The sequence below is a fragment of the Pygocentrus nattereri genome, chromosome 10 (assembly GCF_015220715.1).
Source record: "Pygocentrus nattereri isolate fPygNat1 chromosome 10, fPygNat1.pri, whole genome shotgun sequence".
NCBI classification, from domain to species: domain Eukaryota; kingdom Metazoa; phylum Chordata; class Actinopteri; order Characiformes; family Serrasalmidae; genus Pygocentrus; species Pygocentrus nattereri.
In genome coordinates, this window is record NC_051220.1 from 3,729,300 (window position 1) to 3,753,132 (window position 23,833).

Sequence of the window (23,833 nt, forward strand, 5' to 3'; positions counted from 1 at the left end):
GGCAAATATTCAGTAACTGCGTGAAATAAATGTACATTTTTATTTTATTTATTGTGTAAAACTTCCCCTCAAATTATCAAAACGTGTTTTATGATCACATATCGCTCTATGCTTACAATGTACCGCTAAAAGCCAAAAATCTCCGACGCTCTTTGTGTTATTTTCTAAAAGTGGTGTTTCCAGAGCAGATCACTGAAGAGACGCCGTCTGTTTATAGTTTAGAGCCCAGATTTGGGGGGAAACGGGTCGACTTTCAGTAGAAAAACAAAGTTCAGCTTCTTTTATTATAAGGGTTTAAAATGACATCACCGTCTATTAGACTGGACAGAAGACAGTTACAGTCTCATATGACGCCCAGCTTCTGAATGTATCTTATGAAATATGACTAAGTGCGTTTTTGATCTGGTGGCTCCAAAGAGTTTAGGAGGCTACTTGAGTTTAAGTATGATAATTGAAGACTGACAATCATATCAGTCAGAAAACACCTTTTAACAAAAACCACTGGAGTAGGAGTTAAAACCTAAAATGTAATTATAAAAATTCTATTGGCTGATATTATCCGCATCTATATTTTTACCCCCCTTGAAGTAAATCAGTAAAATTGTCCAGTCGGACCCTAACTGCCGCTACAGCAGTGTGTGAACCCTGGCTTTTCTGAGCGTGTACTAAGCTGTTCCACGTGTTCCCATGCGTCCCACTGACCTCCGAACTTTCTCTCTGAACCCTTACACCTCCCATCTCGGACAGGCCCAAGCTCTGCTAAGAACCAGCAAAGCAGATTACAGCCATTTATCCCAAATTGATCTGGAACATAAAGTCAAAAGGCTCAGCGCCTGATAGGATTAGGACACAGTCTAGTTAACAAACACTGTGGTGCTTTAAGTGTTACACTGGAAATGCGCTGAGGACTGATGGTGAAATAGGGTCAACTTTTTGAGACATTTCACTTTAAATAATGTTACAAGAGATGGTGGATGACCCCAGACACACCTACATTTGAGTACTCAGATCAGATTCAGGACGCTCTCCAAAGCTAACAAAACAGAGGATTTCAAACTCTATTGTGTAGTGGGGGATTTTGGCAATTCGGCCTGCAGCACCTACCACCCACTTCGATCTCTCAGGCCCGCTGTAGGCGTCCTATTGTGTTACTGAAGTACAAAACCAGACCACTGCTACCGTTTGGCACAGACGGCATCACTAGAAGGCTGGCTAGAGACCACCTGGCTTCATACATCTCCACTTTCTGAAATCTGAAAGCAAATCATTTAGAGAAAAATCTAATTTACACAACTATGAAACGGCCAAGACATGCTTGGTGTCCAAAGTGTGCTTCTTTAGCTTTGCACTGGAGCTATAAAGTTAATGTAGCTAAGAAGTAATGCAAGCTTCAGCACCGTGTAAACAGCTTGCTTAAATTTTTGCATGCTTGCCTCAAACCATGTCAAGCTGTTGAGCAATCTCATGAAGTTGCTTATGAGGTTTCTGACACTGTACACACATAAAAATATGGTTTCTTTAGATTGATGGAGAATGTGCTGGAGAAATGGGGTTCTGGATAGCACAAAAATGGTTCTCGTATTGGTACAGGCTTGACATCACAACAACAGAAGAACCTTTTTCAGCGAAGCTCTATACAGAACCATTTACAGCACATTCTCCATCAGTCTAAAGAAACCTTTAATCATGCAGTTATGTGAGTGTTCGTGGTTCTACATAGAACCATTTGCTTTACTAAAGAACCTTTGAAGATCCATCGTTTTTGAGAGGGTATGACATATTTATCTATAAAGGCGCAGACAAAATCCAGCCTTCAACATGGCTACTACTGTTTTTAACAATGGGACATACTTTTAAACCACATGAAAATGTGGAATTTGTCACGATTGGCCCCTCCCAGTCCTGTCCACGTGTTTGTGTTTTGGTTTAGCCCATGTGCGTTTTGTTTTGGTCCAGTCCCCTTGTTTCATGACTCCACCCCTGATTGTTTCCACCTGTCCCTCATCAGCCCTGCTGTATTTAAGCCCTGTGTTTGCTGGACTTTGTTGGTTGTACTGGTGTTGGTTGTACTGGTCTATGTACAGTTGTTGGTTCTGTTTTATTCTGGTTTGTCATGTCTGTCCCCCAATCTATCCGTGTTGGATCTATAACCCTGGATTTGCCCACAATAAACGTCGCTTATCTCCGCGTATGCGTCCGCCTCCTCGCTCCATGTTACAGAATTTCAAAACTAATTTTCAAAAACGATGAATACAGTGATCGTTATTCAACATTTCACACACTGTGCTGCACTAAACTCAATTAAAGAGGACTAATTATGCTCTCTTTGTAATTAAACGTGCACTTGGTCAGTGTTTTTAAGTACTGATGATATTCATAATACGCTCAAAAAAGCATTTTATCACAATATTTATTGTTGTCATAATAAATTATATCACAATATACCACAATATGCTTTTCTGAGCATATCATGGATAACATGAGCTCTTAAAAATCACTTCCCAACTGCATGATTGATTTAAAAGAGAGCATATTTCGTCCAGCAAAGCGTGAAATGTTGAATACAAGTAATTTGATTCTTTGTTTTTGATAGTATTTTAAAATGGGGCACCCCTTTGACTGTTCTAACTTATCAGATGTCAGAAAAAATAATATAATGTACACTGTCCGCTGTAAAAAACTACCTTAACTATTGTGATATTACACTGTGTGGTACTGTGGAGCAGTCGTGGGCTGGACTGAAGTGCCCTTGAGCAAAGCACCTAACCCCTAACTGCCCCCCGGGCGCCGTGGATAGGGCTGCTCATCACTGTGCTCACTGCCCCCTAGTGTGTGTGCTCACTAGTGTGTATGTGGTGTCTCACTGCACGGATGGGTTAGAATGCGGAGGTGAAATTTCCCCACTGTGGGACTAATAAGGGTCACTTAATCTATACACAGCCAAAAGACATTTTGACCACCTGCGTGTGCAAACTGATGTGCAAACTCCAGCAGCACTGCTGTGTCTGATCCACTCATACCAACACAACACACACTAACACACCTCCACCACGTCAGCGTCACTGCAGTGCTGAGATTGATCCACCACCCAAATAAGACCTGCTCTGCAGGGGTCCTGACCACTGAAGAACAGGGTAACAGAGTATCAGAGAAACAGATGGACTACAGTCTGTAACTGTGGAACTACAAAGTGCTCCTATATGGTCAGTGCAGCTGATAAATGGACAATGAGTGTAGAAAAAAAAAGTATTTTGGCTGATTGATTTACATCATTGAAGAAGGAAACATTGAAAGTGGTTTATAACGCATTCCAAAAGATGCATCCATATATACTAATTATTTACACACATAATTACTAACACCCTTATCCTAACAGCAAGCAATGGGCAAACCAAAGCACACCTATCATGATCAATGAAGCTGTCTACACCGGCTGCAAGCAGCAGAGGGCAATGCGACTCGTCGTTTAACAAGCGTGCCAGATAAAAAGACTTAGCAGATACAACTGAGCTGCTCAGCAGCAGTGAGGTGCAATGGTATTTTATGCTCTAGTATAATTTAATAGATTTTTTATGTTATTTAGACTACAGAGGGGATAAAACAACCCGTTATCCACTTTATTAAATCAATAAGCACACTTTCCAGTGTGGTCTAATACTTAAGGCTTTGCACTGTGATATGACACAACGCTTAACATTAGGACATGGTGTAAGTCACATCACGCTTGCTTAGACAAACCACAGACTTCGGGAGAATTTTTGGCCAGTAGCCCGGCAGCAGGCCAGGGTGACCGTCTGAAAGACGTGGACGTTCTTTAAGCGCACCTCAACCAAAGACGACATTGCCGAATATGGTGAGGACAGTTTTGTGGCTTTCCTGCATATGCAGACAGGCAGGGTGAGTACAAAGAAAGTCAGGGTGTGCGTGCAAAAGGCCAGCTGGCCCTGTAAGACTTCTGCGAAACTGCGGTCATTTTCTCTTAGACGTGCCTGTCCTGCACCGTCAACAGGTGCACTCACTGTCTGCCATTGCAAAAGGGAATATAGACACATTTCTATTCTCTCTCGCTCCCCTGCTCTTTCTCTTGGCAAGCCTGCCTCATGCACACTCACTCACTCTCCCCGTCTGCGCCTCTCTCTGTAGATATCTACCAGGCAGAAGTTTGGCTGGAGTAGACAGACAGACAGGTCTAGAGGACTGATCCGGCCCTGACAGATGATTTCCCAGCTTTCGCTCTCTCTCAGACTCAGCTGCACTCACCTACACCTGTGGATCAACGATTCTCACACATACACACATACAGTCATATGCAGAAGTCAAATTGGTTTTCTTGGTTTTTCTTAAACATTAGTTAGCACATTCTCTACAGAGAACAAGCTTAAATGTGGTATTTGCACAGGTCAAGTTTTACGTACCCACTTCAACATATTAAACGCTGCAAATAAACACAGGATGCTCACTTGTTATCTATTAGAAAATACACAGAATATACATTTGACTTGCAAACCACTGCATTCCGCTATGTATCTACATACAGTTTTCACAGTTTCAATCTGAGACCCCAGTGAAAATCAGATTTTTTTCATTTAAACCACAACATGATAGGAAGTAATTAAATTTTACATGATTTAAAACAAAGAAAACGTACTACAAGTAAAATGAAGAGGACATGTTTAAGATGCTGCACTATTACTAGGTCACTGTTCCAATTTCAGCAATGATGTGGCCATGTTAAGGAGCAAGGAGAGCCGAGCGCATCCTACATGGAAGTCCCTTTTTTGCTGGAGCGCGTGATACAGTACTACTGTATGATGAGATGCGCCCCTTGTGTACTTAAGGACATGTTTAAACCAGACATGAAAACTCATGAGCAGAGGAAGTTCCTGAAACCAATCAGGTTTAGCGAGGTTCGGCAGCATTGTTAGTAGGAGAACAATTTAGTGATGTTAACATGGCAATCCTGGTGCACTCTCAGACTAAAATAGTGGGGAAGCTACTTTGGAAATTTGGCATTATTTCATTGAGTTCAGCAACTATACTCTGCAAACAATGTCATGGTCATTTACAGTTTTCTAGGTGTTTTGCCTGATATATTAAAAAATCAGTTTCGGGCCAAACGTTCAGTGCAAACAAAATCTGGCGAACTTCTTCTAAGATTTTTCCTCTGATGGCTCCATATTAGTTCACAGTGCTTGGACCCCAATTATTGCCACTTGTAATGTAATATGTAGATGGTCACTAAGCTGTCCCAGTAGTTACAACAGCCCACATAAAAACAGAAACAATATCAGACAAAACTGAAGAAGGAACTGATTGTCTTGTTTAAAAACCACAATTCATGTATTTAATTTTCATAACGTTATCTTAGTTCTGACTGGTCCATAAAAATGAAAAACTATATCCAGGGTTGGCCAAATAATGACCATGAACTGCTGCTGTGCCATGTTTGGAGGGAATGTCTCTTAGAATGCTCTGCTGGCAGCAGACCCCCTCCCCACCTTCCCAAAATTAAAAACTCATGAAATCTATATTCCCATGAATGGCATATTCACCACTCAAAACGATGGAATTCACAGAAAGATGATGAGTTTCCTTGCGTGTTGAATATCTCTGCTTTTACTGTAATCAAGTCAATGAGGCCCCAGGTGAACACGGCACTATATATTATGTACTTGATTGATCCTATAAGGCAAATTTGTTATTGTGCTTGCCACTCTAGAAGCAGGTTCAAGTGCCAGGCTCAACAGCACAGCCAGGTATTCCCAGTCAGTTGCGGGATATAAACCCATGAACTTCAGTTTGCTGGTTCACCTACCTTCTCCTACCACTAGGCTGCTGTACACCAAGCAGGTCCCCATTGCTGAATGTCTTCCTAGCACATCTTCCAAATGATCAAACCTTCTATAAACTGAATCAAGTGTGTTGGAGCAGCCAGAGCACTGAACTGTACAGTGCTGTGCCCTCTAAGTAAGGATTAGAGGAAAAGTGAAACAGAATACAAACTTTTATCAAGCCTTCATGGTGGTCCTGAGAACAAAGAAGGACTCTACACCACAAACACACAGCTAGACATCCATTTTCATTACTCATGACTCTTTCAACGTGTTCGCCCACCGACGCATGTGACATAAGGTCCTGACAAAGCTAACCAGAGTCAAGGATTGGGCCTGACAGACTTCTATAAATCACCCAGTGGGAGAACGTCAGCTCAGGGATTTTTTTCCTGTGGGAAATATTTTTAATAAGTTTTTAAAGAAACTTTTATTGCCTCTTTTGATGTGAGATGGAGTTCGCAGTTGGACAAACACAGCAGAACAGACAGCAAAAAAAGTTCTAGCATTTTCTCAGGGCCTGAGGTCTAACTTTACAGGGTCAATAGAGAGTGAGTAATACAGATGGACAAGGGGCTAAAACATATTACATTTGTAAAAAGAAATGTGCCAAAAAGGATTTGTCGGAGTGATTCTATGGAAGAACTACCGCATAGCACCTTGAATTGATATTCTCGGGCTAACCTGCCCAGTGCTACGGTCCGTCAAAGGTTCAGCCGAACAGCACACTGTAGAAGAATATCCTCCTGTCAACCTAGAGGTTTCACACCCTGCTGGGAGACCACACTCTACACGTGTGACTAAGCCAGTTCCCACGCATGTAAAAGCAGGCTTGGGGGATCTGCCTCTTGGGTATATATTGCCTGTCATGTCTATGGGGGCTTCTGGAGCACAGAGGGACAACTACAGGTTGCTGAGATGTTTCAGGTCATGAAAAGAGTAGGAGGTTGAAGTAGCCTCACTGAGTTATTGTCCAGCAGGGGGCATCTTGTTCAGAATCAATGTATAAAGTGAGGTTTTTAGAGATGCACCAATACCCGATTCCTAAAGGTCGATATTGAGTCCTGATAGTGATACTGACTCCATGTCCTGACACTTATACAATTACATTTTGAAACTATTTTATTTTAGTAAAATCTGTTTTCTGCCACAAATAAAAATACGACATACTTGACACATTTACTTGAATTATATATTCAATGCTTAAGAAAGCTTTAATTACACACACACACACACACACACACACACACACACACACACACACACACACACCCACACATACCCACACACCATGGGAACAGGCTTATAGTGGGGGTAGCTGTTCAGGAACTCGAGGAAAATTCTCATCGCTCCATCCACTGGCCCATGACTGACCCACCATACACATACATGTCACATGACCTCAGTCAGAAACAGACTCCAGTTTGGTATCTTAAATGGGCCGTCTTGTTTTTGCATTTGGGGGGTACATGAATGTGAGTTCGGTGGGTGTCCAGAGGGTGGCCAAGAACGGAAAAAGCATATCTGTTTGTACAGAAGGTGGAAGGTCACGGCGAGACCTCTCTCTTCGACACAGGTGTGCTGACTGAGCTAAACACCTGTCATCACACTTCCTTACGCTTTGCCTCGACACATACACACAAGTTTGTAAGAAAGTGAACTCATACAGACAGACGCTTGGCAAATGAAGGGCAAAAGCTCAATAAATGAGTGGAGAAAGTGGAGAACGAGTGCAGGTGCTTCTGGACTGGTGTACAGGCTCTGCAGGGATGAGCCGGCCCTGCTGACCCTCAACTTTGGATCAAGAAGGCAAGAGGAAAAGATGCAGACGATCACATTACAAGCCTGGTGGCTCAAATCTGATTTTTCCTCAAATCCGATCTCTCTGACTCAACGGCTCAGACTCGTTTAGGTCAGCGATTCAAATCCGTCATTAATGTGATGAACCGGCCTGAACTGACCCTCATGAGCTCCTCCTACTCAGTAACGTCACGTGACTGAATCACTGCATCATCAGCACAAACTAACGAGCAGAACGAGCTTCGCTGAGAAGATCATTAACTCTGATCAGCTCTCAGCTTCATTATTAGAGCCAGACGGAGGAGAAAAAGGTGAGATGAGCTGCTTTTCCACCGTTTACAGGCTTTAACGTCTGTTCGGCGCTGCTGCCATGGTAACACTGAATGATGGCGCATGCACAGTGGAAAAAAAGCACAAGAATTCTGATCTGAGCGTCACATTAAGGTCACATGGCTACGAATCGGATACGTATCTGATCTGGGACCACATATGAAAGTGGCTCAGGTTGGTCAGGTGATCAGATTTGTGTCCACACAGCCCTGAACACATCAGATCTGAGTCACATCAGGGCAAAAGACCGGATTTGTCCCACTTTAACCTGGTAATGTGAATACCACTGCAGGATGTGATCAGACTGTGACAGCAAGAACAGTCTGTCTACAACTAGAGAGAAATATTATAGTATAGTAGATATTATAGTAGGGCAGCTGTGCATAAGCCCCTCATTACAAGACAAATGACCATTTGAGAGGTCAGTGATGGCAAGAGATGTAGAAAAAGGGATCTGGTCAGATGAGTCATCCTTCACTAGGTTCTCCACAAGTGGGCATGTGCAGAATACACAAAGGGAATGTACAGGCCTGAAGGCTTGACCCCTGGGGTGAGGGGGTCTAGTGGATCCATTATGCTGCTGGAGGGCATTGTGCTGACAAGGTTTGGGTTCACTTGTCCCCTTAGAAGGAAGGTTCTGCGCTAATCAGAGCAAAGTTATATTCACTGATCACCTTTATTCTGTGACAGAACATTTCTATTGTAATTCGAGTGGGCTCTTCCAGGATGCCAAAGCTGCCAACCAAAGGGCACAAAGGGTCACTGAATGGCTTGATGAGTATAAAAATGGCCTCAGCAGTCACCAGTTCTCAACCCGGATGAACATTTATGGGAGTTTTTGGACTGATGTGCTGGACAACACTCTCCACCACCATCATCAAAACATTGAGGGAATATCTTTTGGATGAATTTCCAGTACAGACTTGTACAAAACTTGCCAAGGTGCACCGAAGATGTTCTGGAGGGTTGTAGTGACACCTTATTGGTTCTTAACAGTCTGTCCATATTAAGTACTTATACATGAAAGAAATTTCTAAACCTAACCCTTACTGTAAACCTCAGAAACCAAAAAATTGATGCTTTACCCTTCAGGACCATTTTGTTGGTTTTAACATTGTAGGTTCCTCATGTTTCTCTGGTTTTCCAACAAAAAAAATCTGCACAATTTTGTCCTGAAAATGTAGGAAAACAAGTAGTTACACAGACACACTGAATCCTTCAACTGTTAATGCATCAAAAGCTCTTAAAAAGAACTCGAAAGATGTTAGAAAGAATTCCTTTTCCAAGTCTGGAGCTTCTTTGTCATTTTGGTTTCCTGACACAGCACTATGAGGTTACACTTGCCAGAGCACTTGACCTGCACAAACACACTCTTTTCTTCTACTCTGTACTCTGAGCCAAGCGGAGCGTCCATTATAACTGCTAGTGAGATGACACAGACCAGCTGAGGGATGTTTACACACAGAGGCCCATGTTTATCCACGGTCGTAGATGCTGAGTGCTGGTCCAGCTTCGACATCCAGCCTGTCCACTGTTCCTAGATCAGCTGTCTGAACCTAAATTTGAAAATTACAACCTTCTGGCAGGCATTGAGCTTCCCTAAGGCTGGAGAAGCTCCAGCTATTAGTATGGTTCCCTAGGGAGTTAGAAGAAAGGCCCGCATGGCATCCAGGGGGTCAGGGTTCAATTTTCCGAGAGGACAGATGCAGGTTAATGGCGCTATGTTGCCGGAAGCCAGTGGGAAGGAGTGGAGCTTCTAACCTTCTTGTTAGGGGTCCTTTGAAGGAGGACTGCAGCACATCCTGCAAAGCTCCAAAGAAAATATAACACACTAATGAAGTAAAGGTGCAGGGAACAGGATTTTTATGGGCAAAAAGCATTATGAGGTCATAAAAAAGCTCCAGCTCGTCTCGCATCCAATCTGTTAAAAAGCTACGAAAATGGAACAAGCCAGATCGTAAGTGTAGTAACCCATATTAACTGCTGGAACCATCAACCGGGCTGAAAAAGTGCCATGGCCACCCAGAAATGGGCTGCAGTTTGCAAGTTTGACCATCAGTGGCCAGCGTTCAGAACCACTCTGTTACCCAAAGGTGTCGGCTTTGGCATGTGCCAAAAATTAGCCTGGCTTTGATCGCCACAATGATTCACCGGGAGAGATTTGCTATTTCATATCACATCAAAATTCAAAATAATCACAGAATTGCTCATTAGCAGGAATTGGCTGAGATCAAGTAAACACCATTTCAGTTCTTGGCCACCTGCTTCAAAGGAAAGCTTTAAAACTCCAAAAGGAGCCATTGCAGATCTGTCAAGACACTTTTGCCCTAATCAGCCAAACCCGTCCATATTCTTGCTATATTAGAACATTAAGCGGGGACTGAAGAAGGAGCAGAGCAATAAAGTGAGATCAAACTGAACGTGTAAAACTAATGAGGTCTGAAGAAAAGAGCAAAACGGTGTGACTCGTTTAGCGAAGCGCTGTCCCAGGTTCTGGCCCCGGTTCTCAGTTTTCTCCAGTGCACGAGAACATTTAACAGGATTACCCCTCCAAATAAATACAGCAGTAGCTACCACTGCTGAAATCCGCAGCTGCTCCAACAAGGGGGGGCCTCAAATAAGAGCAAGACGAAGGGACGGGAGGGGGAGGAGAGGGGAGAGGGAAAAGGAGAGAACTTATAAACATAAGCTCCAATTCCAGTCTCAACAAAATAGCTGGCGAGACCATGTGTGTTGGCAGGCTCTATGTAATTAGATAGAAAAAAAAAAGAGCTTTTTTTTTTTTTTTTGCTCGACTGTATCCATGGCCATTCCGAGTCTGCTGGGTTGAAATATCGGACTTGAGATCTTGCTTATTTTCACATAAACAACTCACTGACAGTGAAAGCGGACCTGCACAGTTTCTTCACCGGGCCATCTCTCCACGTTAACCCTCTTCTTTCTTCATTCTGCCTCCCTCACTCTTTACTAGCAGCACACAGTCGGAAACAGACAGGATTCTGGCAATATCCATTCCTAAATCATGATCAGAAATGGGCAGATGTAGTTTTATTTTGGCTGATATATGGCATGCACATTCGAAACCAGGGGTCCCAACCCAAATGTTAAGAAGAGCCATTTCGTCCTTTGAATAAAAATCAAACCCCGTTAGGAGCAACATTTTATTATTTTATTCTATTTTACCATCTTGGCTAAAACATGTCTCAGTATGTGCTGATGTGCCAGCATACATTAGAAATACAATACAAACAAAAACTTTGCTCTGCTTTAAGCTTTGGCTCAGCTAAAGCCGCTTTTCTCGCATCTCCGACAGGAAACTTCCACAAAAATGGAATAGTTTCTTGTAAAATGTCTATTAACCTTCAACGTTTAACGAGGCTGAATTCGCTTCTCATTCACAAACTTCTCGTTCAAATTTTCCTGTTCCACCTTAAACAGTGCCTGAAGCGACAGAAGGTTACCGCTGCACCGTTTAAGGTAAAAGAGCCGAATGTTGCACCTGAGCCACATGTTGCCGAACACTGTCCCAAATGAAAGTTAATGCAAAAAGCCTTTTGGACCATCCCTGTTTATCTGTTCATCATGACATCATGATGACATCATCATAACACAATGCAAAGGATATATTATGTATGGGGGGTATGGTGTAGTAGATAACACCTATGCCTTCTGAGCTGTAGACTGGGGTTCAGTCCCCTCCAGGGCAAGCACCCTACACTATACCAATAAGAGTCCTTGGGCAAGACTCCTAACACCGCCTCGGCCTACCTGTGTAAAAAATGATCAAATTGTAAGTCGCTCTGGATAAGAGCATCAGCCAAATGCCATTAATGTAAAAAGGAGAAAACAACACAAATGGACATAGAAGGTTTTTGCGCAACAACGCTATGTGTTTCATATTAATGCATTCAATCAAAGCATGATCATTAGGTACAGTGCAACTGAACTGTAAGTGTTCGAACGAGGAATGCAAATCAATAACAAACGACAGTTCCTATTTGAAAACTAAGGTTAGTAGTTCAAAAATGAGCAATGTTTTTAAACTGTGCGCATGATATGCAATTGTTTCTGCTACAAAAGTCTACTAAAAATGAAGTACGGCGCTAAAAACGGTGCTTTTCAGGACCACTTTTCAAAAGGACGATAACAACTGTAACAACCATATCTAAAGCATCCACGAGCGATAAGACAGAACTATTTTGTTCTCTGCAAAAAAGTGTGATGATCACTTGCAAGGATCGCATATGGATTTGCAAAATTATAGAGAAGGACGTGGCGGATGCTGACGGCTTTCTACAGCAACAGTGAGCCAAAGCTGAAATGTATATAACTGATGCTCGTGGCACTTTTGTTCATTTTAACTTGGGATAATATCCATCCATCCATCCATCCATCCATCCATCCATTTTCTAAGCCGCTTCTCCGTCAGGGTCGCGGGGGGGTGCTGGAGCCTATCCCAGCAGTCATCGGGCGGAAGGCAGGATACACCCTGGACAGGTCGCCAGTCCATCGCAGGGCAGACAGACAGACACTCACTCACACCCAGGGGCAATTTAGCATGTCCAGTCAGCCTGACTGCATGTCTTTGGACTGTGGGAGGAAACCGGAGAACCCGGAGGAAACCCACGCAGACACGGGGAGAACATGCAAACTCCACACAGAGAGGACCCCGGTCAGGGAATTGAACCCAGGCCCTCCTTGCTGTGAGGCAACAGCGCTACCCACCACGCCACCGTGCTGCCCCTTGGGATAATAATGGGGGTAAATATAACTTTAGAATATAAGAACGTTCAGCAGCCCAGCATCGTATAGTCCAGTCATTTCGTCAACTTTTTAGTTCTTTAGTACTCTTTCGGTCACATTGTAAACATATTGTATGTCCAAAAATGCAACTTTACAGGAGAAGGAAAAACATTCTTGATCTTCAATGGAAGTTTATGGAACTTTTTTTCTATTCCAAGAAAATGCAGGACCATTTCCACGGGCACATTTTGATATGCTGTAAAGGGCAGTCAGTATTTTCAGATTATGTCAAAAAATAACAAAAATGGAGATCGTCGGGCTGTTGGTTCAAACAAAGCTGGGTTCTTATGTAGCACTTCAGAGCGTATACTTGGGCCTGGCCCTGTCTATCAGGACTTCCACCTTCTATGCACTTTTAATCTCTTGGGGCATTGATCCCGAATTCACAGTTGATGTGTGTGTTCATAAGCAGAAATTTCACAAAGGCTTTGAAGGTGGCTCTGCCAATTAGATGTGGAAATGGAAATATCCAATTTATCACTGATATTTTAATGAGTCCTGTCCTCAATTTTATGCCTGCAGGTTAACGATTAATCACAGACTCAGGACAGTCGGTGGGCAGTAAACGAATTTGTAAAAAACTACATCCCTGATTCAGACGTTGGCTAAAAACATCAAACTGTACACACTGCTGTGTTTTATACTGGATACTGGGTACATTTTCCATGAGATTAATTAGGTATTTGACTAGTTAGATGTTAAATCATACCTTATGGATATGGTTTCAAACTAGCTAGAGTTAATTAAAGACTTTGTACAGACTTAATGCACCAACTTATGTATAAACACACAAAACTGGTGCAACCCAATCCTATTCCTAAAAACAAAATCTTATAAATTAAAACTGAACGAAATAATCAGCCATCAGAACAATGTTGGCTGTCAAACCAGTGGCTGCTTCTGCTATAAAGAAATCAGAATTGTCACTGTCCATAAAAAATAATTAACAAACTAATCGGCACAAGCTACTCTTTACTTTCTCTCTCTCTACTTTCCGGCCTCCTGCCCTGAACTCTATTCTTTGTCTCTTCCAGCAAACTCAGCCACAGCTCCCACCCTCCATCCACTCACCAAGCACACACTCTCTCGCTCCCTCTCTTGCTCACTCTTCTAATGAACTCAGTGAACTGAAGCAGAGCTTCCAGCCACCTACACCGAGGGGCTCCAGTAAAAGACAAACACACAGGTTTTGGAAAATTTCGTGCAGGAGAAATGTCAAGAGAAACTTTTTTAAGTAGCATTCTCCCTGCAAGGAGCCGAGCAGGAGACGTCAACACCAAGTCAACCTGTTCACAGTCAACGCCTGAGCCATACGCCATACAGCCACGCAGGTATTTTCTCTCATGCATCTATAATTAAGCACAAATAAAATCTCTATACCACTGGAAATAAAGACAATTCAGTTCAATTTCATTCGTTCAGCGTTTTCTACCTTTTCCCAGAGCAGCTTTCCAGACACGTGAGCTAATTCACGTAATGAACTTCGCCAAAAGCGACAGTAGATGAAAAATCTCTTTTAAGTGTGTGAGAAAGAAACACTGAGATGAACCACGACCCAAAAGGAAAAACTCTCTAAAGCCGTATTCAATCTGGATCCATTTTAACAGAGGAGGTCCAATAATGTAATTTGTGCGTGATTTGACTCGCCGATTCGTACGGGATAAAGGATCTCTGTAATTTCCACAAATTACCCTAAATAGCCTAGACTGAAACATCATCGCAGGGACATTTATGTCAGCAATATGAGACAGGCGCCACATTTCTGAACATTAACACCACATCACACTGCTAAAAGGCACATGGACTGGCATTAGTTGGGTTCAACTTATCAAATGATGCCTAACAAGACAGAAAATTGCCATGTTAGAGGTACATTTCCTTCTCCTTGTCATTTGGCCATCACCAAAAATGTGGATTTTAGTAGTCTTGCCAGGAACTTGAGGATTAAAGAACTGAATTAATTAAGAAATGGGTCAAACCAAGCTTCATTTAGCTGCCTTGTGTTCTGCTACTGCTGTTCCTGAGGAAGCTTCAAGTTCACCGTATTATAGGACACTTGTTGTGGGTGTAGTGGGGAACACCTCCGCCTTCTACGCTGTAGACCAGGGTTAAATCCCCCTGGTCAAGCACACTACTTCACTCTACCGTTCCAGACCTGTGTAAAAAATGCTCAAATTGTAAGCTGTTCTAGATAAGAGCTTCCACCAAATGCCATAAAATGTAGATACAAACGTGCAAACATTGCAGCTTCGTGCTTCTCACCGGTAATCACTTGAGGTAAAACTAATCCAACTTCAAAAGGGCTTAAGACCATGACGAACAAAGACTAAAAGGAACCAAGGCACAAAAAGGGAGCCCAGGCTCCTATACGGCACACCACATGAACAGTGAAGTGACCAACAACACCCTTTAACTCTGGTAAAACAACTTTAACAAAGGGCCTCTTGGTTAAAACAGCAACAAAATACAATATGGTAAAATATACCAAACATGTTCAATTAAAAGTGAAGTTTATTTATTATTATAAATGTGACATATTAAGAAAATTCTAAGAAATAAGAAAAAGTTAGAGCCATTCTTTGACCAGAAACTCCAAGCATAACACCAAGACTATCCCTCTTCAACTACTGTGCTTGCCACCCACTTCCAGCTGAAACTCAAAAGAATCAATCTAGAAAATTACTCCCACCCAACCCCCCCTAAAGAAAACTTTTCTCCTCCTGTATAATAAAACAATTGCTGGCACCCCCCACTAACGTCACTTGCGCCCCTTAGCCAGAACCAGAGCACCGCCCACCCCCCTCCGTTCCCATCTGCAGGTTGCAAGAGAGCAAACAGAGGGTGGGGGAGGAGGGGGTGCGTAATTATATGGGTGTTACCTGGATCTGGCTGGCACTTCAAAGAACATGCTGATATGAAAACAGAGTGCAGCGAGGCTATGAACTCCAGCTTCCACTGAGTGATGGATGGTTGGAGACCCAGGTGTGTATTGAGAGGATATGAGGCGGAACACACAAATACACACACACACACACACACACACACACACACACACACACACACACACACACACACAAACTCTCATCAGACACCGATTTTAAAATAAGTATGGTCGTCTACGGTGACATATCAACCGTTAAGATCTTCACGAATTCAAAGAAGTCAAATTTTGACGAAAGCCGGCGGTTCCCTCGCATTAAAGCGGTCAGCAGGTGAAAGCATGACATCAAAGCATAAAGGCTTGTTGCTGCAAGTCTTCACAAGAGGCCTGAATTTGTCTTGGTAGAACCAATAAAAAGAGAACCAGAACAATATGTTTGACCGTAACCAGCTTCATAACTCATAGTTATTCTACGTTGCCAGTGATTCAGCTCGTATGTGGGTGACTTGCCCCAACAGGCCTGGAGAGAGACAAATCTAATCACAGCTAAATAATGAATTCACAGGTGTGCAAAAAGGTCTTTTAAACATACCATCCATCAAAAGCTTGAGGACACCTTCCCTTGTTCTGTTCTGACCATGTATGACATTCACACTTCCTTTTTAAATTAAATAGGAAACCAGGACACAGAATCATTGATGCAAAGCGACACCTGTAGGGCTACCAGCTCCCCCATTGTGCAGAGCCTCCAGCCTGCTAAACACGAGCGAGTGAGTTAAAAGCCAGGTCCATGAGGTGCTTCACATTTAAAAACAGCTGCTTATTAATATGCCGGGTATACTCTACAACAGACAGCTTAATGTTCATAAAAGAGTCCTTTCTAGTATGAAGAGCAGGTTTAAATGATGCAAACTAAAAAGTGACTTGCGTTCTCCTGCTGGGGGAAGTTCAGACCACTAGGGGGAGAACCAAAGCCATCTGTACATGCTTTATGCTCTGGAATTCAGCTTTAGGTGCCTTTGAAAAACATGTAGTATTATATTTTCATAATATCATAAAATAACAAAACCTTTCATCTCCACTTTTCAGTTTTTGACATAATTTGAAAATGCCTGCCCTTCACATTGCGTGTAAGTTTCATGAAGAACTGACCAAAAGAAATGGACAGGAAAAATGATGTGGAAAAATCATACAATCATACATTATACACATATATACACTCACCGGCCACTTTATTAGGTACACCTGTTCAATTGCTTGTTAACACAAATAGCTAATCAGCCAATCACACGGCCGCAACTCACTGCATTTAGGCATGTAGAGGTGGTCAAGACGACTTGCTGAAGTGCAGACCGAGCATCAGAACGGGGAAGAAAGGGGATTTAAGGGGCTTTGAACGTGGCGTGGTTGTTGGTGCCAGACGGGCTGGTCTGAGTATTTCAGAAACTGCTGATCTGCTGGGATTTTCACTCACAACCATCTCTAGGGTTTACAGAGAACGGTGAGAAAAAGAGGAAATATCCAGTGAGCGGTCAGTTGTGTGGACGAAAATGCCTTGTTGATGTGAGAGGTCAGAGGAGAATGGGCAGACTGGTTCCAGATGATAGAAAGGCAACAGGAACTCAAATAACCAACCAGAATCTCTGAGGAACGTTTCCAACACCTTGTTGAAAGTGTGCCATGAAGAATTAAAGCAGTTCTGAAGGCAAAAGGGGGTCCAACCTTTTACTGGCAAGGTGTACCTAATAAAGCAGCCGGTGAGTGTGTGTGTGTGTGTGTGTGTGTGTGTGTGTGTGTGTATATATATATATGAAGTTTTCTGATTTTCATATCAAAAGTAATATTAACTAACTTCTAAGTAATGATGTCAATGCAAGCATATAAAAGCTAGTACTGTTCATACACCTGTATCTGGAGCTGTGTGAGCACCTGGTCTCTCTTGCTCTTTTTGAAACTGGAGTAAGAACAGAAAAGGTGCGTAATTTCCCTCCAAAAGCACCCTGGGGCTTGTCTTGGCCTCACAACCGGTAGTGTTTCTGCGTCTGGATTAGGTTTTCTGGACACACATGCAGACACGAATCCCCCACAACTCCCTTTGGCTGCGGCCTAAACACAGCGTTGGGGATCCCTAACGGGGCCTTCTGTGAGGTCCTTTCTACACTACACTGTTTTCCTTGTACATTCGGAGGCATATTTATTTTTATGTAAATTCTGAAAAACTCACCCTGAACCCAAATTCGTGCAGATAAATTCCACATCAAAGGTGCAAAATCAAAATTAATGAAAACATCCGTGGAATTTGTGCAGCCTGAGCAAATATTTTGGCACATTATGGGAGTAATTCAGATGTCAGTTCCCGCCGTATATTTGCAGTAAAAGTAAAAGCAGCTGCGCTGTCAAATGGAGGGAGAAAATGGCATTTAATGGCTGCGATGTGAATATATGCACCTGGGATTCTCAGCGAACACCCCACAAAACTTTCACACTACATATTCATAATGATGTGTAAGGTATTCCAAAGTGTGAGAGAGTTCATCTGAGCCGCCACTGCCCTCATCTGCTGCCTGCGCAATGACACAGAGCTTCGGCGTCGCTGAATAAATAATACAAAACCATCAGTGATGACTCACGAGGTGGAGGAACAGACCTGCCATTTAGAGTCACTCTAGCAAATCATTCGGCTTCTTCCTAAATAAGCCTGTTAACTCATATTTTGGGGTTTTGTGGGGGAGAAGTGTGGTCTAGTAAATGTCATACTTCTGTGTCTAGTCTGAAGACTGTAATAAGAGTAGAACAACATAAAATGTTGAGTAAAACTATGTGTAAGGACAACACATGGCTGCCTCTCTACTGCAGCAGCCTCGGACAATAAAGTTAAGGCTAATATACTCGCTTCCACCTCTTCAGTGGGATTAAGTGCTTTGGATACAGAACAGGTGTCTGCTCAGAGCTGAGTGCACAAAATGACTTCATTCATCTCTGCAAGGAAGAAAAGTTCCCTTGATAAATCAAGCCAATGTCAAAGAACCAGGGGCGTAACCACAGGGGGGCCTGGAAGGCCGAGGCCACTGCACTAGGAAGCCAGGCAGACCCCCCCTAAATTTCGGACAGTTGAAAAAATAATAAAAATGTCCTGCATCCGCTGAATTATGAAGTCGACAGACAAAGGGTCCTACTGCTTTTATTTCTACATGGTAGCTAACACTGCAGCTCACTGACCTGACATCAGGCAACCTCACCGATATACCCCACGCAAACAGGCAAGCTTGATCATATGCAGTAGTCAAGGTGCTTTGGCAGTAGACGCCTACAGTCTGAGTAGCTGGTGCTGTTATATAATATTGTTAGTACAGTAGACTCAATTTCATGAGATGTCAGGTCACTTTTAGCTTGTGTGTTGCATAGATGTAGCATATCACTGTTGTCAGAAGAAAACACTGTATCTCAAAAATGGGAACTTTACAGGAGACGGAAAAAACTCACTGTACTTTTAATGTAAGTCAATGGAACCAGATTTTTTTCCAAGTCATTTTGGGTCATTTTTTTTGGTCCATTCATCATGAAATTTACATACAGTGTAAAGGGCAACGGGCATTTTCAAACAATGTCAAAAACTGAAAAATGTCAAAAATGGAGACACAAGGTTTTCTCCCGATATATGACCTCAAAGGATCCCATGACATTCATGGGAAAATGTACACAAGACAAAGCGTTGGAACATTTTAATTCACCGCTGCAGAAAGACACATAACTTCATAAGGTCCGTTACCATCAGCAAACCAAGACGGTAACACTTTCTTGTCATCACGTTTAAAGTTTGCCTATGTGTTCTTGTACTTATACATGTCAGCTCATCGAAACTGGCCCAAAACATTACCATCCCTTTGGGCCCATTTCGCCAACTACCCCGATTAGCCACTCTGGCTTTATTTGTACTAAACAAATTGGGAAAGCTGCACAAATACAACTTACCCTGCCTAATTTGCTGAATTTGTTCACCCCCACTTCTCTTCTGCTACACTGATTCAGTCAGAAACGCTCTAACATGGTCAGAACTCAATGGCAATTTAAACTGCTCTATCACAAAACTGGTGCTGACAAGGGCTGACTACTGCGAGACAAACAGACAAACTGCAACTGAAGGACATCCACCGATAATCAATGAGGGACGGCAGATGACCTGGTGTGTTAGGGCCCTATAAGTGTGTGGGGTATTAGTTTCGTGGTGTTAACACTGTCCTTACAATAACAAAAAATACAAACCCTGGAGGTGAAGTTTATTGGTGATATTTTTCAAAACACAAATACCCGGCTTCCAAAAAAGCCACAAAATTTATGTCAATTGTTTCAAAATTCCAGATGGTTCCACAGCCCAACTGTCAGTGTTTTATGGTTGGGGAGAAGAGTCCTTGGGCAAGACTCCCAACACTACCATTGCCTGCCTGTGTAAAATGATCAAATTGTAAGTCGCTCTGGATAAGAGTGTCTGCCAAATGCCATAAATGTAAATGTATTTCCTTTTTCTCTGCAGATTCTGAATGATCCTAGCACATTTTGGGCATCTTGGGAACCTTTGGGGGAAACCTAACTCATGCCACTGAACTTTTCCCAGTACAATCAAAGTATAGGCCCGGTAGAGAGACCTTACAATTACCACAAACTTACTTACACCAGTTTTAGTAAATCATTTAGTAAACCACTTCTGGCTTCAACTGGCCACATGTCTTTCCAGTCTATTCCATCTCAAAATCAAAGGCCAGGGGGCAAAGGTTAACCAAAATCCTGGTAGTTGGAACACTAAAGCTCATGGAAAGCCTTGATGACATCACTTTTGACTCTCCCATGGGTCTAGTTTGTGTTTTTGATGAGGTCAAAGGGTCACACGACTTGCTTTCTACAACTCAGGCAGACGTATAAAGTGCCATTCAAAGCAGGTCAGATAGACATCAGTAAACGCCGGTGAGACGCATTTGTTTTCAGTGGTTGTCTGGTTTAAACAAGGGTTTAAAGATGCTCCAAAGCTGTGGATCAATTAAAAAAGGAGTCAACACAATTCCGATTGAGATGTTTTCATAAGCGGTACCGGAATCCGTATCCGATCTGTGGCAATGCAACTCAGCCTGAAAAGCCAGATCGGAATTCATGCAACTTTTATGTCAATCCAACTCGGCATGCGTCATCATTTCAGACTGCTGAGACTCAAACATTTGGAAAATTAGAAGAGTCTCATCCAAATGCTCAATGTTTGAAAGAGATTTCAAAAGAAATGGCCGAACGCAGCCGTAGGAGAACAAGAATCCAAGGACGCAAAGCAAAGAAGTGACCGCGCCCTTTTTACGGCTCAAACACATTCCGGGTGATGAGCCCAGCTGGCAGCCAGTGAAGCGTCATGATTGCTCCTGTGATGCTGGTGAAGATGAAGCTGATCCTCCAGGACCGACTGGCGTTCGTTGGCAGTCGTGATTGTTTACCTCTGGATGAGCCGTGTGAAGCAGCGTGACGCTCTGTTCTTTCGTCAGTTTAGGAGCTGATCTGTTCAGGCTGCTGTCGCATACAGATCACATTTAAAGCATAATGTGAACAGCCAAACAAACAAATCTGATTTGGTGAGAAAATCAGATTTGGGCCACTTTTACCTGCTATGTGAATGTAGCCATTGGTGAATGAGGCCCAATGTGTGTCCACAGTTTACCTTTGCATTCATCCTTAAAACAACTATCTCAGCGTCATCTCATCATAAGTGTACTTTCTTTCTCCTGCTATCTGCATGTGCTGAACGCTGGACAACATGAAATTTTTATTCCACAATGTTCTTAAGACACTCTAAGGAATGGCGAAGAACAAGGACGAAAAGCCCGCCTCCTCCCTCCACAAAACAAACCTTGTGGAAAAGTGAGAGTAGTTTTCGAGGAAGCAGAGCTGGTAGCAATTACTTCGCACAACACCCAGCCAGGTCTCACTGAGAGGACACGCGTCACACACGGCACATAATGCACGTTCATTAATGTTTCAAATATCATTCATCTATAATGCTGCTATGCCAGGCCCCCTTTTCTTGGAACCAGTTTGAATTAGCTATCAGTACTAAGAATGCAAAGTATGGGCTTGCATTTCTGGGAAGAAACAAAAGCTCCTCGCAAGAAATAACCCACAAGAATATAAAAATGGAGAAGGACGAAAAGATATCATGAGCTTCCTAATGAAGGTCGTCAAACAAACTTTTACACAGGGCGATTCATTCGAAAGAGGCCCTGAATATTCGGTAATAACTCTCTCTAAGACGCAGCCATCTGAACTAAACAACGTGCAATGAGCTCCTCAGTATATGGAGCTTTGAACAAGCCGGGATGCCCCTGCATATGATGCACATCATAGGCCCCATTTTATTTGACGTGAACACCGATGTGTACCTGGACATTTTTTCCTCTGCAACAAGGTTATTCCAAAGGGGCTTTGGCCTTTGGGGTACGCTCAAAGGAAAGGTCTATCAGAACGAGGCTCACACTGTGGAAGATTCGAAGGGAAACATCGCTTGTGAAATCCCGATATGCTCGCCGATACATTCAGGAACATGGAGCACCACGTTGAAATGTGTCTGGCAGAAAAAACGGAGACTCACTTCCAGCATCACATGTAATGCAATCAATTACACATACATCACGGTATGTAAACCTCCAAGACGGTAACTTTACAGGAGAAGAAAAAAACATACTGTACTTTTAATGGAAGTCAATGGAACCAGGCATTTTTCAACATCATTTTAAGTCATTTCTTTTAGTCAATTCATCATGAAATTTACATACAATGTAAAAGGTATTTTCACCTTATGTCTAAAACTGAAAACGGACAAAAAATGATGATACAAGGTTTTCCTCTTGACAACAGCTAAATGATTATATAAGGAGTTATTTGTACCAAATCTGAAGTGTAAACATTCTTGGTACTTGAGTTTTTGAACTGAACTTGTAAAGTCAAGCCAGCTTTTATTGACAATACTACAATATGTACAGGAGTATTGAAACTGCGTTACTCTCAGACCCTCGTGGTGTAGCAATACCATTAAATAGACTTTATAGAGGAAAAGTGTGAATTTAAATAGACACTAAAACAACACCAAACACTAATCGTAAAAATAAACATTCATTGTAGAAAAATAGAATACAACCCCAATTCCAGTGAAGTTGGGACGTAGTGTAAAACATAAATAAAAACAGAATACGATGATTTACATTTTCAACCTATATTCCACCTTCAAAGAATTCCACCTTCAAAGCTTCAACAATCAGTGTCCTCCGTTCCCAAACGCTTATTGAGTGTTGCTAAAAGGAAAGGTGATGTAACACAGTGGTAAACACGCCCCTGTCCCAACTTCTTTGGAACATGTTGCAGGCATCAAATTCAAAATGAGTGAATATTTGCAAAAAACAATAAAGTTTATCCGTTTGGACATTAAATATCTCGTCTTTGTAGTGTATTCAATTGAATATAGATTGAAAAGGATTTGCAAATCATCGTATTCTGTTTTTATTTATGTTTTACACAATGTCCCAACTTTATCGGAATTGGGGTTGTAATAAAAAAATATTATAACATGGAAGAGAACTTGCTATGTCACAATTCCTTACTTTAATATGCTACTCCCTACTGAAGATGCATGGGAGAGAAATTTTGGATACTCAAACTTGTGAGACTTGCCCCACATTCGAGAGAAAAGCGAGAATTTGAGTGGGAGGCTGGTCTGACAGGGGGAAACATATTCACCAATGTCCAATGCGATGGCAAAGTTTCCAGTTTGCGCAGCGGCACTGAAAATAAACCCCATGTCAGCAGCAGCAGTCCAACTCAAAACTCTGGTCATTAAAGACCTGGCATGCCAGTAGTGACCATGACATATGCTAATAAAGATGACCTCAGGATAAACAAATAATAATGGAGAACATTCGCCCGACTTCAGACGTCAGGTTGTCAGGGGAACAGGAGTCGCCAGCCAGTGCCTCCGAGTTCGTCAGACCTCTCCAGTATGTATTTCTCTCAGACAGACCTTGGCAGAGAAGTCAGTGCATGTCTTATTACAAAGGAAGCATGGAGCTGGCAAAGATCACTAAAAGTTGCTTTGATGCCGACCAGATCTGCGCACCAATGTCCAGCTGCATCACTCAAACCAACTCACAATGACAGCGCAAAGAAA

The 23,833-nt window shown here is 42.5% G+C and overlaps 1 protein-coding gene across 4 annotated transcripts in view; it reads right to left on the reverse strand.

Annotated features, from left to right (window-relative positions):
- ltbp1 (latent transforming growth factor beta binding protein 1) overlaps positions 1-23,833 on the reverse strand; it is a 208,150-nt gene that overhangs the window by 155,987 nt on the left and 28,330 nt on the right. The gene's annotated exons all lie outside the window — the stretch shown is intronic.